The sequence below is a fragment of the Clarias gariepinus genome, chromosome 18, assembly GCF_024256425.1.
Source record: "Clarias gariepinus isolate MV-2021 ecotype Netherlands chromosome 18, CGAR_prim_01v2, whole genome shotgun sequence".
NCBI lineage: Eukaryota > Metazoa > Chordata > Actinopteri > Siluriformes > Clariidae > Clarias > Clarias gariepinus.
Genome location: NC_071117.1, coordinates 3,982,659 through 4,001,249, shown reverse-complemented (window position 1 = coordinate 4,001,249; position 18,591 = coordinate 3,982,659). Strand labels below are relative to the sequence as shown.

General features: G+C 38.1%; 1 pseudogene; it reads left to right on the top strand.

Moving 5' to 3' along the window:
- The first annotated feature begins 7,815 nt into the window (after positions 1-7,815).
- On the top strand, positions 7,816-12,034 carry LOC128506975 (CMRF35-like molecule 7; annotated as a pseudogene).
- Positions 12,035-18,591: the final 6,557 nt, after the last annotated feature.

The following is an 18,591-nucleotide window of genomic DNA, read 5'->3' as shown; positions in this document are numbered from 1 at the left end:
TGCTCCATCGTGCTGGAAAATGCATTGTTCTTCACCAAACTGTTGTTGGATTGTTGGAAGAAATTGCTGTTGGAGGCTGTTTTGGTACACTCAGGAATCTGCTTCTCTCTCTCTTGCTCTCTCTCTTTCCTGAGTGTCTGTTCCTTCTTATTTATAAGGTACTTCAAAAATATTTAGCATTATATTATAATATATTAATTAAAAGACAATTATTTCATGGACTGCATCACTTGCACCACCACATACTGCAGACTTAGGCTACATTCACACAGTATGTAAAAAAGTCCTATATCCATTTTTTTTTATATTTTCTGTTTTATTCATGCAAGAGAACATCACAAATAAGCTGGAATCTAATCTTTGAAATTATGATTTACGTCACTCCCATATTTGCACCTCAAACAGATATATATATTTATATAATTTTACCATGGCTGTTTCAGTGATTTAACCTGAACCCTTTTAAAGATCTGTATGGTGAGAAGGGTATATGAGAGATGATTTTAGGACCGTGGATTATCTGGGGAGATTCTTTAAAGAGGAATGGTCTCACATGCCCTGCTCTGTATTCTACTTCAGGTGGATATTTTCCTAAACATTTTGAATAATCTTTTTATTCTTATACTATACATCAGATTAAGTGTATAATATAAACAGCCAAACAAACCAATCAGATTTGGTAAGTGGATCAGATATAAGCCACTTATGCCTGTGCAAACAGAATTGGAGTCAAATTTTTGGTAGATTTATTAAAAACTACTTCAAGAACATAAAAGTAGAACCTTTTGTCCTTTTAAATCTTATATATACAGTATATATATAATACAGTATATATATATATATATACAGTATATATATATATATATATATATATATATATATATATATATATATATATATATATTGAGTTGTTCTGTATCTAAAGTTGTCACAGTTTTGTTTCCCCAACAAACCCACTGCCTGCCAGAGTCAGTTAAGTGTATTAGTTGAGGTCACATTCTGGTAGATTGGGTCTGGTTGGTTAGGGTCGGGGTCTACATTCTGATAGACATATTCAGGTAAAGTGTCAGTGACAGACTTTTTATCAAATCCACTCATCTGCAATGGAAAACAAATATCACTAAAATGTTTGAAAGTGAAGTGTTTGCAAAAGTAATACCTGAATACAAATCATTATCAGTTACCTCTCTGGGTGATTGTGTCACTGTTGGAGAGCCTGCAGAGAGATGAGAAAGGCAATAACATCAGGTTTTATTCTGTATAAATGATGTACACAGGGCGAACTACAAGCACTGGGACAGTATACGTATATACTACCTGGTCGTGTCTTGACTAAAGGATTGGAAGGATTAAATTATTGGAAGGATTGAAGGATTGCAGTCACAAACCATCGGAGAACAGCTGTCTGTATCAGCAGAGTCTTAAACCAGTTAGTCTAATTTTTGTAACTTACCTTGTTTACTTATCCTTTACATGATGTTCATGGCCTTTATTGTATTTTTCTTTTCTTGGTTTACCTTTCTTGGCCTTGGCCTATATTGAAATCTCAGGATTGACATCTCTGTAATGGTTGTTTTGTTATATATGCTTGGGTTACATTGCCCATGCTAATGAATGTCTGCAAAACAAACTTAAAAGTCATTTTATCATGGAAAATTATGTGCGTATAAGAACATTTATGTAAAAATATATATATTTTTTCATTTGTTTATACATTTGTTTCTTCATTTAAGCTCTTTCTGTTCTGTTGGACAGAGACATGCATCAGCACCTCACACAGCATTTACTTACATCTGAATAGAGCTGTTTCCATAAATCATGTGAATGGAGCACTAGGTGCAGGGGCGGGGCTTCAACAGGTGTGGAGACGAGAATCTGACATAACTTTTTTTTTTTTTTTTTTTAGCATTAATTTAATAACAAACATTTATCTGCCAACAAACTTTTTTGGAAAAAAAAAAACGTTTACTGTTTGTGTACATATTTTTTTCTATGATGCAACAGTATAATTTCATTCACAAAAACACACACATAGAAAAAAAAAAAGGGTGATTGACCGTCGACCCCTAGGGGTTAATAATGAACAGTCCGAGCTTCAGATCAGAGATGCTGGCTGTGTATTTGGTCTAATTTTATTATTAGATGACTAAACCAGGCTTTCCGAGTCTCTCTACATTTGTGTTTAGTAAAATGACTGATAAAAGAAGTGAGTAACATTAAACAACTGGTTACAATAGCACCTAGAAGCAGAAAAAAAAGAAGTAAGTGAAATAATCTGAGTGTTGGTGACAAGGGCCACATTGTTTCCAAAATGCCACACCCGTCTTCTCTTCCTCAGATCCTCACTAGAAAAGTACATACAAGAGTATAAAAAACAATGAAATTAGTCCAGCTTAGAAACAATAATAAAACAGATGCGAGACAACTAGCTGGTGAATCCAAGGACTATAATAAACTCAAATGTAAACAAGCTGCAGATGATGACATTCACAACATTTGACAGAGGTGCACCCTGGGAGTCGAAGTCCTTGACAAAATAAGAATCGAAAGAGCCCCCCATGGGTTATTCCTGACAACCTTTTACTAATAAGATTTTTTTAAATTAATTTTTTAAGTGTTTTTACAACAGCTGAGCTCGACACGTCACCACTGAGTGGTTTTCTTTCACTGGCTCAAAAGTGGAAGTGGATGATACTTTCTGCTGAGACCACATAAACAGAGTAGTCACAGAGACAGAACCACACATTGTCCCCGCTACTGCCAAACCACATCCCACCATGATTCTTTGCCATAGCAAGAACGCTAATCTGCCCTTGTAAACTCTTACGCAAATAGCCCATAAAATATCTATAGTTTATCAGTTATGTTTTATCTTAAAGTGCCCCAATTAGGTCATTTTAAAGGTTGCTAATATTGCTTAATGAGTCTCTTAAAACAGATTTACTATGCAAGGTCAAGAAACACTTTAGTTTTCTTTAAATGGATTTAATTTTACCCCATTTCTAAATGATTCGTAAACGACTCGTGTGTAGCCGTTTGAAGATTTAGTCTGTCTAAACCCCTCCTTTCTGTGAGCCCTCACTGCTGTGATTGGTCAGATGGCACGGTGATTTATGATTGGTCAACCGCTACAGCGAGTCAGAAAACGAAACGCCCATTACCATAACTGAACGACGGCTCTGGAGACCCGTTAATCCATAGAAAATGAACGTCAGTTTTATCGTGTATCGACCAGCTAATTTTATATTAACTGTGGCTACAAAAATCAAGAGGTCTTTTATCTTTGTGTCGGTGTTGCATTAAAAGGCTGGTGAGCAAAAAGGACAAACACAAACATGTAGATAAGCAAACGTGTATTATACAAAACTAAATGAAGTAAATGAAAAAGGTGGACCACAAACAAACAAAGATATAAATAATATTTACAAACTATATATAATTAAACGGTATGTGTATGTGTGCAAGTGAGTGGAAAATGTCCGTGTTTATTGTATGTGTATTAGAGGAGTATAATTCGGACTTACCAGGGTGAATGAAGTCCGCGAGGCCGATGACGGGTAATACAGTATGTCCAGTCAAAGATAATCTGGTTAATAAAATCTTCAAAAGAAAATGATCCACAGCAATCTCTCCTTCTATCGTCCAAACAAATAACGCCAGCGCTAGTCCACCATTACTGCTTATGCATTTTGTGTGTGTGTGTGTGTGTGATGCGCAAAGTGCGCATGCTCCATTCCCTTACTCTGCAAATGCTCCGTGCTCTTACTTTTCAGCATTTTTTTCCCTCGGGGTGTGCCGTAGATAGGCATGCGCACTTCGCAAGTGTTAGAGTTCAGTTTTAGTGAATGGTAGAGAATAAACAGTTAAAAAGGATTTTGTGTGCTCTCGTTTTTATTGTTTTTTTTTTTAATTACAAAGTGTTTAAGCGAACCTGGCATGAATGCCCGGTCACATTAACAAGAGTGTGGTAACGTTAATTGTAAGATGGCGGGCAAGTTGTTTGTGACGTAGAACGTGGGCGGAGATTATGCAAATATGTAACGGAGTGACGTAGATCCATAACAGAGTAACAATAGATTTTCTTGTTTAGGTGAATGTGAGCTGACTCTTTTTTTAATAGACAAAAACTCCATTTATTGTGCACTGTCAGCGTCACAGATAGTGCAGATAGTTTATGTTCACATACAGCTACATGACACACTGCATGAAAGAAAATATTTAAAAAAGCATAATAGTGGCACTTTAAATATCACTGAACAGGACAGAATTAACAAAGTTACTGCAAATTGACACACAAAAAACAAGAATCTTAATTAGCTGTGTGCACTTTACTGCTAACAACTATTCTTCCCCTTTTTGCGTATCGAAAACAGATGATTTTTTTTCCATATTTAAGTGTATCATCATCACACTTAAATTATTCAAAGCATAAAAATGTTTAATATTTTTTTCGTTAATATTAAATGAGCATTTAAAAACTTTGTGGAATATAAAAATGTATTTGTTGATATTCAAATATAAGACCTTGAACCTCCAGCGTCCAGGTATGATTCCTTTCCTGCTCCTCTGTGCATGGAGTTTGCATGTTCTCCCCGTGCTTGCTGGGTTTCCTCCGAGTACTTTAGTTGCCTCCCACAAACAGGTTAGACTATTGGGCATTCCTAATGTAGCACACCCTCACAGTTCTCTGGGTTTTAAAATGTTATGACTTCACTCATACCAGTACTAAAAGAAACACACTTTGCATAGGAGGAGATTTGGTGATGGTCTACTAGATTATTTAATTTGGGGTGTGTCTACAGCACCTATAACTACTGAATAACTGTCTCCAGCTTGGAGCACAGAGGACTGGTTAGCTTATTATATAGCTATGTTGCTAATGTGAGCACAAACTCCCATGCAATACAGTTTAACATCTGTAGTCTCTTATCCCTGTACCCCAAATCCTCAGTGAATACAGACACAAACTATACATGGAACACAAATTTAAAAGCGTTTAATTTTATGTGGTCCACACATTTAAATCTCCCTCATAGATTTGAACTCGCTAACAAATAAAAGGAAAAAACACACAGTTTTAACCAATGGACAGTTTTTTTTTTTCTTTTTTTTTTTCCAACCAGTCTTTGGTACCATAATGTTTGTGCGCATGTTGGAGCTCATTTCAACCCTTGTTCCAATGCCTTGGTAGTGCTTACAGTCTTCTGAAGTTCTCACCACCTTTAGTGAACATATGTCTTGATGGAAAAACAAATCCTGAGGCTGTATAACCACGTGTACAACTATCCAGCCGCACGTGGAGCCGCACATGTTCCTCACAAACAGACTCCGCCCCTTCTCTTACACAGCAGCACACTCTTTTTACAAAAGCACACAACACACTAAAACATGCTGAGCACGTAACTAATGTTACAGTACCTTTCTAGTGTTTTAATTTCCTCTTTTCTGTCCACACACACACGCATTGCCCTGATCCTCGAGTCCGGTCCAGGGTCAGACCTGGCACAGCTGTACAAGAGTCATGATGGTGACAGGAGGAATAGACTCGTCACCATGGCATTTGTCCTGAGTCTCGGCTGATCTCCCTGTTTTATAACAATTATATAGAAAGTACAAAGATTACTGAACCCACAACTTTACACTGTATGAGCGTGTGAAGGTGTTTTTTTTTTTTAAGAGTAGCGTCATAAACATCTACAATTCTGTCCTAGTCTTCCTCTTCCTGACTCTGCAGTGTTCACTTGTGATTTATTCCTATTAACACACCTTGTCCTCTAGGGGGCAGTAGGGATTGTGTGTAACAGATCGAGATGGGAATTCCACCTCTTTTTAGAAAACTGTTTCTTTTGGCTCTGTTTATAAAAAATAAAAATAAATATACAAAGAAAAAATAAATTAATTAATTACAGTGGTTTGCAAAAGTATTCATCCCCCTTGAACTTGAATCAATTTTATTGGAATTCCACGTGAAAGACCAATACAAAGTGGTGTACACGTGAGAAGTGGAACGAAAATTATACATGATTTCCAATTTTTTTTTACTAATAAATAATTGAAAAGTGGGGTGTGCGTAATTATTCAGCCCCCTGAGTCAATACTTTGTAGAACCACCTTTTGCTGCAATTACAGCTGCCAGTCTTTTAGGGTCTGTCTCTACCAGCTTTGCACATCTAGAGACTGAAATCCTCGCCCATTCTTCTTTGCAAAACAGCTCCAGCTCAGTAAGATTGGATGCACAGCGTTTGTGAACAGCAGTTTTCACATCTTGCCACAGATTCTCGATTGGATTTAGATCTGGACTTTGACTGGGCAATTCGGACACAAGGATATGTTTTGTTTTAAACCATTCCATTGTTGCCCTGGCTTTATGTTTAGGGTCGTTGTCCTGCTGGAAGGTGAACCTCCGCCCCAGTCTCAAGTCTTCTGCAGACTTCAAGAGGTTTTCTTCCAAGATTGCCCTGTATTTGACTCCATCCATCTTCCCATCAACTCTGACCAGCTTCCCTGTCCCTGCTGAAGAGAAGCACCCCCAGAGCATGATGCTGCTACCACCATATTTGACAGTTCAGAGTGATGTGCAGTGTTAGTTTTCCGCCACACAAAGCGTTTTGCATTCTGGCCAAAAAGTTCCATTTTGGTCTCATCTGACCAGAGCACCTTCTTCCACATGTTTGCTGTGTCCCCACATGGCTTGTGGCAAACTGCAAACGGGACTTCTTCTTCTAGTTTTCTGTTAACAATGGCTTTCTTCTTGCCACTCTTTCATAAAGGACAAGTTTGTGCAGTGCACGACTAATAGTTGTCCTTTGGACAGATTCCCCCACCTGAGCTGTAGATCTCTGCAGCCCGTCCAGAGTCACCATGGGCCTCTTGGCTGCATTTCTGATCAGCGCTCTCCTTGTTCGGCCTGTGAGTTTAGGTGGACTGCCTTGTCTTGGTAGGTTTACAGTTGTGCCATACTCCTTCCATTTCTGAATGATTGCTTGAACAGTGCTCCGCGGGATTCAAGGCTTTGGAAATCTTTTTGTAGCATAAGCCTGCTTTAAATTTCTCAATAACTTTATCCCTGACCTGTCTGGTGTGTTCTTTGGACTTCATGGTGTTGTTGCTCCCAATATTCTCTTAGACAACCTCTGAGGCCGTCACAGAGCAGCTGTATTTGTACTGACATTAGATTACACACAGGTGCACTCTATTTAGTCATTAGCACTCATCAGGCAATGTCTATGGGCAACTGACTGCACTCAGACCAAAGGGGGCTAAATAATTACACACACCCCACTTTTCAGTTATTTATTTGTAAAAAAAATGTTTGGAATCATGTATGATTTTCGTTTCACTTCTCACGTGTACACCACTTTGTATTAGTCTTTCACGTGGAATTTCTATAATATTGATTGATGTTTGTGGCTGTAATGTGACAAAATGTGGAAAAGTTCAAGGGGGCCGAATACTTTTGCAAGCCACTGTAATTAATTTAAAGCCTGGTCAATATTAAATTTTAAACTTACACTCTTTGAACTCTAACTTCATGCTGTCACATGCTGTGTATGGGCACACACAAACACACACAAACACACACACACACACACACACACACACACACACACACACACACACACACACACACACACTTCCTGAGTGGTTTTCTGTCAGTGACTTAAAAGTGGGAGAGGACATCATGCTACTATCTACTAACATCACACACACAGACCCTGTAGAGTCACAGAGACAGAGACAGTGAGTGTGTGTACGATAACTAACAGAACATTATTCATTATTATTATCTGAGGAGTTTGTGAGTCTGGATGTAGAATGGAGATGGTCCTCATCTTCACCTTCTGCCTGATTCTAGGTAAGTACAAACACTTCCAAATCCTCATCAGTCTCAGTGTTCAGTATCAGTGTCACATTAAAGCTTTGCACTGATGGACATTTAGCACAGAACTTTTATAGAGAGGTTCCAGTGTTTAAAGTAGTGAAGTTCTCAGGGGTGCTGAGAGCTCCTGGTTATCTTCAGAAGCACACAGAGGAGCTTCCACTTCACTTACTGCATGAGGAAACCTACATGTTCAAGTCACCTACACATGGGAACATTATCTCTACTTATTTTCAGTGTAAAATTGACTTTGAAGAGTTTGTGTATCTGTATACGAGCTGAACAACAGTCCTTAACTACAGGTTATGTGTTTAAAGATCAGGACTAATGCTTTATCAGTGCAGTCGGCCTGCAGTCTCATCTCTCTTCTTCCTGTTGTTCAACACAGAATGTGAGTTTAGTGTTTTCTATCGAGTCTAGCCGAGAGCAGATAGTCCTGTTGTAGGACGTGTAGGATTTAGATTATTAGTCTCTGAGTGTTTGTTATTTAAAATCCCTGTATTGGTTTCTCCTACTGTATGTGTATCTGTTGTACCTGTCTCTTCTCTTACACGTGTCACAATGTTTACACTTTAATATTCCTGGGTACTGAGCTTCATTTTGGTCTTATATGTTACACCATGGTCCTGGATCATATTTCATTCCACTGTATATTATTCCCCAGCTGGTACTGATGCTGTACCTACAGTAACTGGATACAGAGGACGATCAGTTCAGATTAAATGTAACTACACATCTGGGTATGAAGATTACAACAAGTATCTCTGCAGAGGTGAATGTTCCAGCTGGGACCTTAAAGACGTTCCTGTTCAGTCTGGATATCCTGATAAAGACCCCAGATTCTCTCTGTATGACGACACAACAGCCAAAGTCTTCACCGTCAACATCACTGATCTGAGAACAGAGGATGAAGGAACTTACTGGTGTATGATAGAACAGATAGGGGATGATATTTACACAGAGATTCTACTGCTGGTTAAAACAGGTGAGTGTTACACAGAGGAGAGTAAAATAATCTTACATTAATTTATTAATCATGAACATATTGTCATTGAGCTTTTGTAATGTCACACAACGACTTATACTGTTTACATTACGATTTACATTTACATCTTAAAATCTACACAGCTGATATTCACCAACATCTGTTAGCTACATAAGGCGTTAGCTTAGCCACCGGGAGCTAACATGTTTGTGCTAAGCTACATAAGGCAGTATGTTAGAAGGATTAGCAGTGTTATCTACATGCTAGTAAAAATTTGTATAATAATAGTTTAATAATAGTTTAATATGATCAGAATGAAGATTATAAGAGACTTAATAACTTTCTCATGGTAACAGTTTGCTGGATTCTCCTCCTCATCTGGACAAAACACACCTGTTTTCTGTCAGTGTTGTTCTGAGGAAAAGATAATCTCCTCCCACTTTTTAAAACATTCTGTACAGCACGTGCCATTGTACACACACACACACACACACACACACACACACACATGCAGGAAACTCACTGAGTCTGTGTGTGTTGGGGGCGTGGCCCTGTGAGTAGATTACCCAGACTGTTACCCTGTGAGTGCATTGTGGGCGTGTCCTGTCTCAGGTCATTATTAGATAATAAAGTGAGACAGAAAGAAGCAAATACAAAAAGAGAAGACGGATCTGTTTCTCCTAGGATTTATACAGATTACATAAACTAAGAATATTTATTTTTGATTTAGGTTTAAGTTTAGGTTCCATGAATTATAAATATAAATAATGATATTTAATTATGAATAAATTGTAAATATATTATTTTTATTTAAGTTGCTTTATTTAAAAGTAGACTCTTTCTAATCTTTATATAGTTATATTTCTCATGTCTGTGTGTCTGCAGTATTCTCTGTGTTTCAGTTTATTTTAGTGACGTGTTACAGAAAGATAGTGACGGAGACTGAGATGACTGAAAGCAAACCCTGTTTATTTTCTTTATTTTACAAAAGCACAGTGTTTTTGGATATTGTGAGTGTACAGAAATAAACGTAGAGCCTTTACAGAGTCACATGATGTACTACACTTAATATATGATTAAAAAGGACTAAAAACTTTCAGTTCTTTTATCGTTTACCGGAAAAAAAAAAGCCATTTGTCCCCCTGACAGTACCACAGACCCCTAGGTGTTTAAGCACTGTAGATGCTAACAATGTAGAACAGAAATTATTTATCAAATTTTTTACCTCTGGGATAAATGAGGATCATTGATTTTAAATTTAAATCATTTGAGTCCGAAATTTAAATATAGACTGTTTCTTTTATCTTTCAGAACCTCCTTCCATCAGTACTGTCTCACACACCACACAGTCCAGACACTCCATGAGTCCATCAGTACAATGCTGAGAACACACACTCAACAACAGGTAGGAACTTCTTTCTTGTCCTCTTCATCACTTTTCTCTCACATCATTCTCATGTCTCATATTTTTATTTTAGCTAATCCACCAAATGATTCTAACCACCCAAACTCCGCCCCCTCCTCTCATGTATATGTAATATCATGTGTTTTTGAGCTTTTACTTCTATTTATTTATTTGAGTAACAAATAAAAATGCAATAAAAATGGTGAAAATGGCCACATCTGGTAGATGTAAATGATTTAAGCATCGTGCTACGCGCTTCCTTTTTTTATTCTTAAATAAAGATAAAGAATAAATTTTCTCACACACACACACACACACACATACACACACGCACACACACACACACACACACACACACACACACATATATTGTTGCTCAGGATTTCTGGACTGGTGTTCAGTATTCAGTATAAGTTAAATCACTATAACAACCCGAGTGGCTTATGAATATTAAAACTGCTGCTCCAGTGACATTATTTACACATTATTGTACTTCCACATGTGTGGTATTTATTCAGGTTAAATCTACACATGGTTCACCTACACCTCCCTCAGTCTGGTCTGTCTGGTCTGAGATCTCCGGATTGAAAAAAACACATCGAGACACATCAACAGTCTAAAGAACACACACGCACGCGCACACACACACACACACACACACACACACACACACACACACACACACACACACACACACACAGGGTGTAATTGAGTAACTCTTTGGTTAAAATCAGTATCTAAATGATTAGAATAATGTTTCTTTTGCAGGATTTCCAACATCCACTCTCATCATTACTGTGTCTGTGGTTCTGGTGCTGATTCTCTTTGCTCTTCTATTGACTGTCACACTACAGAGAAAGAAGAAGACTCGAGGTACCGCAAACACACACATGCATGTTTAGTTTCAGTCAAACAACCAGTTTTATACTTTATGGCTGTTTGATTTGGCCAGTGCCTGTGCAATTAGGACTAGCATTTAATGTCAAATTAGATTAATGATCGGGGAACTTTGTGTCATTTAGGAGAAAAAAAGAAATGCCAAATCTGTTTGGTGTGGGGAATTGTGGTTTTAGTTGGTCTAAAAACCGTCAGTGTTTCTAGTGTTAAAGAGAGTTTTTCCAGGATAGTGTCAGTGGTTGAGGGATTATGAAAGCACCATTCAAACATTTTTATTGGTTTATGTAAGTTCTGAAAAAAAATCTTCTCATTTTTCAAGAGTCTCAAGTTTCCACAAAGTCCTATTAAAAAAATTCATATTTTATAATGTTCTTTTTTTTAATGTGTCTGATGTAAATATGTTAAATTGATGTGCGACTTTTAAACTTATGTCAACGAAAATACAATTTTCAAAATATAGTTGCGAGCAATGATCAGCATAAGTTTAAGGCAATATCAAGGCTGACCCATTTGATATATTGAAAATCACTTTACAACTTTAGATCACATCGGCCCGTTTAGGTGGCGAGCTTATCAAGTTCTTAGGAGGAGTATATAAATCAGAATCAGAAGGCTCCACACCGAGGCAGCCATCCGCGGCGCCATCTCCATTTCTAAAAATCCATCGGTTGCATTTTAACAAGTGGCACAAAATTACTGACTTACTTGAGTTGAGCCAGTGACATGCAGTGTACAAGTTGTTTAATGAGCTCTAAATGTGTACCGGGTTTCGCGTGCATACGTGCAAGTGTGTATGAGCTTTGCAGCAAAATCTTCTGTGGGGGCCCCTGAGGGCCACATGCCAAGCCCAGAGCTCAAACTCTCCTAATGACAGCAGATTCCAACCTGTCTGTTTTTGAGCATGTTGAGACCTCAAATAGACCAAAACGGTGAAAGAAAAATAATCATCAGAAAAACAGTGCTTGGGCCCTAACTATACAGTGGAACCTTAGATTATGAACATAATTTCGTTCAGGAAGTGGGCTCGTACTTTAAAACAAGTAAATCAAAGCGAATTTTTCCATACGAAATAACCGAAAGTCAAATTATTTGTTTATCACAGCCTAAAAAATAAATACATAAAATTAATGAATACAAAATATAAAGAAAAAATTAAACAAATTAACCTGCACTTTACTTTTAAAAAAGTTAAAAATACTCTGACACTTTTGTTGACCACCAGAGAACATGCCTTTTAATGAACAAAAAGGCATATGGCATGGACACTATTTTAAACCATCTTGAAAGTGTGCCAGTAGGGCAAAATGTATATACATATATTTACGCAGTATGTTTAATTCCTGTGTGTATGATATTTGATTATTCTGCATAGCTTAAAAGGTGTAATTAGCATTTAAAAACCCATTTTATCAAATAAAGGAAGGAATGAGTAAAATATGTAATGTTGGATATTAATCTAAAGCTGGCTTTATTCACAATGGTGAACATGGAAAATTGGTAGCATGAACAGAGCTCATGCAAAATTATTGTATAAAAGGTAACTTCAATCGGATGAGCCCACGTGACAGCCGAAACACAGGGCTGATGTATGCACAAAAGCGGTAACCATGTGAGGTGTGGCTAAGCCCTGCAACCGCATTCGATTTGACCAATCGCCCGTGGGATGGACTGACTTTGAAAGGTCAAAACCAGCATGCTCAACTTGCAACCTCTAAAAACCTCTTTCAAGCAGCTTGGGCTTCCAGCCCTTGTGGGCGCTATGCCGCGATTGCTGGCGTCATCTGCTCTTCAAGAACTCTTAACGAGACTTCGTGCTTTGAAGTCCTGCAACGAAGGAACCCCTCATGAGAAGGTCCAGAGCCCAGGCATCGGTAACCAAGCAACCAACGCCTCAACCAAGGGCTTTCCCAAAAGAAGTTATCTCTACAACAGCGCACCAACCAATCAGTAATGCCGTGATTCCCTTCGGTGGAGGTGAACTACCGGATGAGAATGCAACGTAACTCAAGTAAACAAACTAAGCTGCATACCTTGCTGAACTTAGTGCTCATTTCATAACTAAACCGTAAGATTAAACCCAATAATCTGCTCTTGTGTCTTTCGTTGATCTAGTAAACAATACTAGAAAAATAAATTTTCACCTTCCAAACTGTTTGTATGTGTGTGTGTGTGTGTGTGTGTGTGTGTGTGTGCTGGCATTTAATTAGCAAAATTTCATGTGTCGTAGATTAGTCAAATGAATTTTCGTTTCTTTATAAAGAACTGTTGTCTTGAATTACCAAGATGGCTCCTGCACACCCAACCTGGAACTACTGTCCATCATGTGTCATCCTTTTTATCTATCTAGGGAGTTTACGTCGGTCATAATCAGCGCCGTTTATATTCCACCACAAGCGGACATGGACACTGCCTTATGCGAGCTGCATGAGATCTGAGATCTCGCACCGCTGCCTACAACACGGGCACTGCTAATGCTAACGGCACTAACGGCTGCAGACAGGAAGACGCTGCCAGCACCGGAAGCGCGTTTATCATCACCGAGCACGACGTGAGGAGAGCCTTCAAGAGAGTAAACACCAGGACCAGACGGCATCCCAGGCCGTATCCTCAGACCCTGCGCGTCTGCTTGCGCCTGTGTTCACTGAGATATTCAACCTCTCTTTATCTCAGTTGGTGATCCCTACATGCTTCAAAGAGTCCATCATTGTTCCCGTTCCGAAGAAACCTATCGCCCTGTAGCCCTCACCTCAGTAGTGATAAAGTGCTTTGAACGCCTGGTCAGAGACTTCATCATTTCTTCACTACCGGACACACTCGACCCACTACTGTTTGCTTACCGTCCAAACTGCTCTACGGATGATGCTATCTTTCATCTCCTTCATACATCTCTCACTCACCTGGACACTCGGAGGGGGAATTATGTGAAAATGCTCTTCATCGACTACAGCTCTGCATTTAATACCATAATTTCCTCCACACTCACCACAAAGCTGGAGCACCTGGGACTCAGCTCATCAATGTGTCAGTGGATCTCCAATTTTTTGTTTGGCAGACCACAGGCAGTAAGGATGGGCGGACATGTCTCAGCCTCCCCTTACTCTCAGCACTGGAGCCCCCCAGGGTTGTGTTCTGAGCCCCCTGCTGTACACCTACCAACTGCGTGGCCACTGCCAACTCCATCACCATCATCAAGTTTGCTGACGACACTGTTGTGGTGGGCCTGATCACGAACAACGATGAGACGGCCTACCTGGAGGAGGTTGGAAATCTGGAGAACTGGTGCCAGAGAAACAATCTCCTCCTGAACATCAGCAAGACAAAGGAGCTGATAGTGGACTTCAGTACAAAGCAGGTGAGGGACTACCAGACTCCCTTCATCAACAGGAGCCCAGTGGAGAGAGTGGACAGCTTCAGATACCTCGGTGTTCACATCACGCAGGACCTGGCATGGTCCTGTCACATCAACACACGTGGTAAAAAAAGGCCTGGCAGCATCTGTACCACCTCACATGCTTGAGAGACTTCAGACTGCCCTCCAAGGTGCTCAGGAATTTCTACTCCTGCACCATAGAGAGCATCCTGACGGGAAACATCACGACCTGGTTCGGGAACAGCACCATGCAGGACAGACAAGCTTTACAGAGGGTGGTGCGATCAGCTGAGTAAGGTCTTTCAACCACACCACTATGCAGAACTAACACAATCTTTTCACAATCAATTAATCTATCAATCAATCAATCTTTTTACATCCATGGACACTATGGACAATTCCACGCACATCTACCTTCACATCTACACTACATGTTTACGTTTACATTTTGGACCATTGCAAAAAGACACTTTAATAACCATTGCACAAGGACACTTTTTTTCTATGCATATTTGCACACCATCTTACTTCCAAAAATATAAACATTTCTTAAATGTTCTTGCACAGTATATTTCTATTTGTACAGTATATTTCTATTTTTATGTACAGCATATTTCTATTTTTAGTTCTATTTTTCCTAGTTCAATTTAATTTTTCTATTTAATTTTTCTATCGTATTTCTTTTATTCATATTTATTTTTTATTATAAGCTTTAATTCTTTTTTTAAGGTCACTGGCGGTCGTATGAGCATTTCACTACATTTTGTACTGTGTATGACTGTGTATGTGACAAATAAAATTTCAATTGATTTAAATTTGGTCATTTATTTTAATGTCTAAACATTTGCCCAAATTTTGTTACCTTGCTCATAATTGCTAAATACTAGATTTTGTGTTATCCTCGTTGGCCACATGATAAGCAGAACTAGTAAGATACACTAAATTATGTTAAATGCAGAGCTAAACACTAAATATTAATTGTGAAGAATGTCATTTGTCATTCATTGTCATTATTATGTAAACCCTAAACAGCAATGACACACACTGAGCCAAAAAATTTATATCATTATTTTAAATGAAATAACAGATTATTGCTGTAATATAAGCATGTGCACTCAGTGCGACAGTACAAACCTTTAAGTTTACGCTCAAAGTCTTTGTCATAATTTCTGTGCTTTATTTCAAATCCAATGCACTGAGGTTCACAATAAAATGTATAAACATAATCTCTGTGCCAACGCTGAGAGTCTGCACTGTGTATTTACTTTAATTTAAGTCTGTCTCTCTTTACATCTCTCTGCAGGCTCTGAAACAGTGATACAATCTCTCAGAGAGGTACATGAATATAATTTACTACAAGTATCATGTACACACTTTACTTTAATTGTACTATTTTAATGGTAATGATTTGTATTTTACATTTCAGACAAATGAAGATTATGAAAATGGCCAAAATGCCCGTCCTGTCACTTCATCAGAATCTGTCTACCAGAGTCTGAACCCAGCCACCAATCAATCAGATTCAGTCTACCAGAGTCTGAACTTAACTAATAATCAATCAGATTCAGTCTACCAGACTCTGACTGTTACTAGCAGCAACTGATGAGACTCAGGACGCCTCTGCTCACCATCCAAGAGGATCAGGATTCAAAAGTAAAAGTAGCAGTGTTTATTGTTTTCGCAAATACACGTATCCTGGCCTGAGGATTACTAATAATAGGATAATAATAATAATAAAAATAATAATAATAATAATAGTAACAACAATAATAATAACAATAATAATAATAATAATAATAATAATAATGAGAAGAAGAAGAGCTTCAACCTGCAGTCTAAATTTTACTTATCATTATTAAACACCTTGCTTGCAGTTTGTCCAAAAAACATAAACACAAATGCTATATTAATTTCTATTTTATTTTTTTACACCTTTTATTTTTACACTTGACTTATGAATGTAAAGCTGTTTGAACACCTTCATGACATTTTACAAAATTTAATCACAAACCACACAGAATGTATAATAAACACCCAAAGTACTCGCCCCTCCAACTTAAAAAAGTGTCATATATGCTTCATATTAATAAATTAATTATTTTTCAAAATTTTATTAAATAAGATTGCTTTAAGTTACTGTGTGTACTGTACTCATGGATTATGTAGCCCACAGAGTGACTCTATCACGTTCAATAGAGTATAGAAGATAACTACGAATAATGAGTAGACCAGATTCAGAAGGATGCAGTGAGTCAGAAACACAAGACACAGTAGTAAAAATTAACTATTTGTATTTACCAATTAAGTATGTGTATGGTTAACAAACATCAAAAATGGAATTCAAAATACAATGCATGTTATTGAGTGTTTTAATTATTTATTGTGAACCAAAATAAAGTTTTGTACATTTGTACACCTGTCTTTCTGGGTCACATAGCCTACGAACCTGTGCTTCTATTCCTGATTGGTCAATTCTGTGAGAACAAACATCTTTTCCTCCTGTCTTTACTTTAGACTTTAGGGTCTCTTTATGAGGAAGGAGCTCAGGTTATTGAGCATAGCGGCCCTTTTAATGATGATCCTGTGGATGTGGAGGCACAATCGATACGATTATACGGGAGAGAGTTATATGACCGGGTATTGATGTCTCTTCATTTCCTAATGATTATTTGAAAAAAAATTATAGGTTTTCAAGGGAACCGTTAATTAACTTAGCACATCTCTTGAAACCTCAAGAGAACTGCGCTTAAAAAACATTTTGTGCATAGCACTTCGTTTTTTTTGGGGGTCAGGGCATTTTTTGTACAACGTGGGCGATGCAGAGCATGTGGGAAAGGCAACTGTATGTCTGGCACTTAAACACTTCTTACACACATGTGTACAGTTCCCTGGCCATAAACCTCTGCGTGTATTAAAGAGGAATTCCACAGAGTGGCAGGTTTGTCCTTTGTAGTAAAATCGATGACCCATATTTAATAAGTAGTCATACTATTTATATCTATACATGTATTCATCCTGCACACACACACTTGATCCTTCCATATATGACTTTCTATTTCAGGGTTTCCAAATTTTATTGGGTGCATTGATGTCACCCACATTCCTATTAAAGCTCCTTCAATAAATGAGGGAGACGATGTTAATAGGAAATCAATTCATAGTATGAATGTACAGTTAACAACTGAATTTTTTGTCTTGTTAAAATCATTAAACTCATTACTAATGATGATGCAAAATGGCCAGGATCTGTGCATGATGCCAGAATTTTCCACGAGTCATTATTATGCCAGATATTTCAGCAGGGTATGTTTTGCTTTATACAATGCCTTTTTTTTTCTTTTTATTATATTAGTATTGTACACTTAAATCATTACAGGACAGTACAATGGTTACTTGCTGGGGGACAGAGGATACCCTTGTCTGCCCTATTTAATGACCCCCTACCCTGAACCTGATCCTGGACCACAGACACGCTTTAACCTGGCTCACAGCCAAACACGGGCCAAGGTGGAGATGACCATAGGGATCCTCAAGTCTAGGTTTCAGTGTCTGCGCGGGATCTGGGCCAGTCCAGAGAGGGCATGCAACATCATAGTGGCTTGTGTTGTGCTTCACAACATTGCCACTATAAGAGGAGAGAGCCACCTTCCTTGTATTGAAGAAGATGCCCCAGTGGACCCTCTACAGATTTTGGTACACAACAGAGATGGAAGACTTTTGAGAGACAGGATTTGTCAAAATTACTTTGATTAAATTGTTTGCACTGCTCTGCTATGCAGTTCATTTCTTTATTTTCTGATAAACAATGAAAGTAAAATGAAATAAAATGTGCTTTTTTAATGACATTGCTTCATATACAAACACTTTTAACATGCAGCAGATTAATATACGCACCTTAAGGTGATGCTCCGGTAATTCAATTTCTAGTGTTGCTTTTTTAATAGATAGCCTTTTCTTTTCCATTTAAAGCTGTATAAGGTCCATCTCCATGTCACTTTTACTTATTTGTTTTTGAAGATGGACCTTATACAGCTCCTTTGCTGGCAACTAGAAAG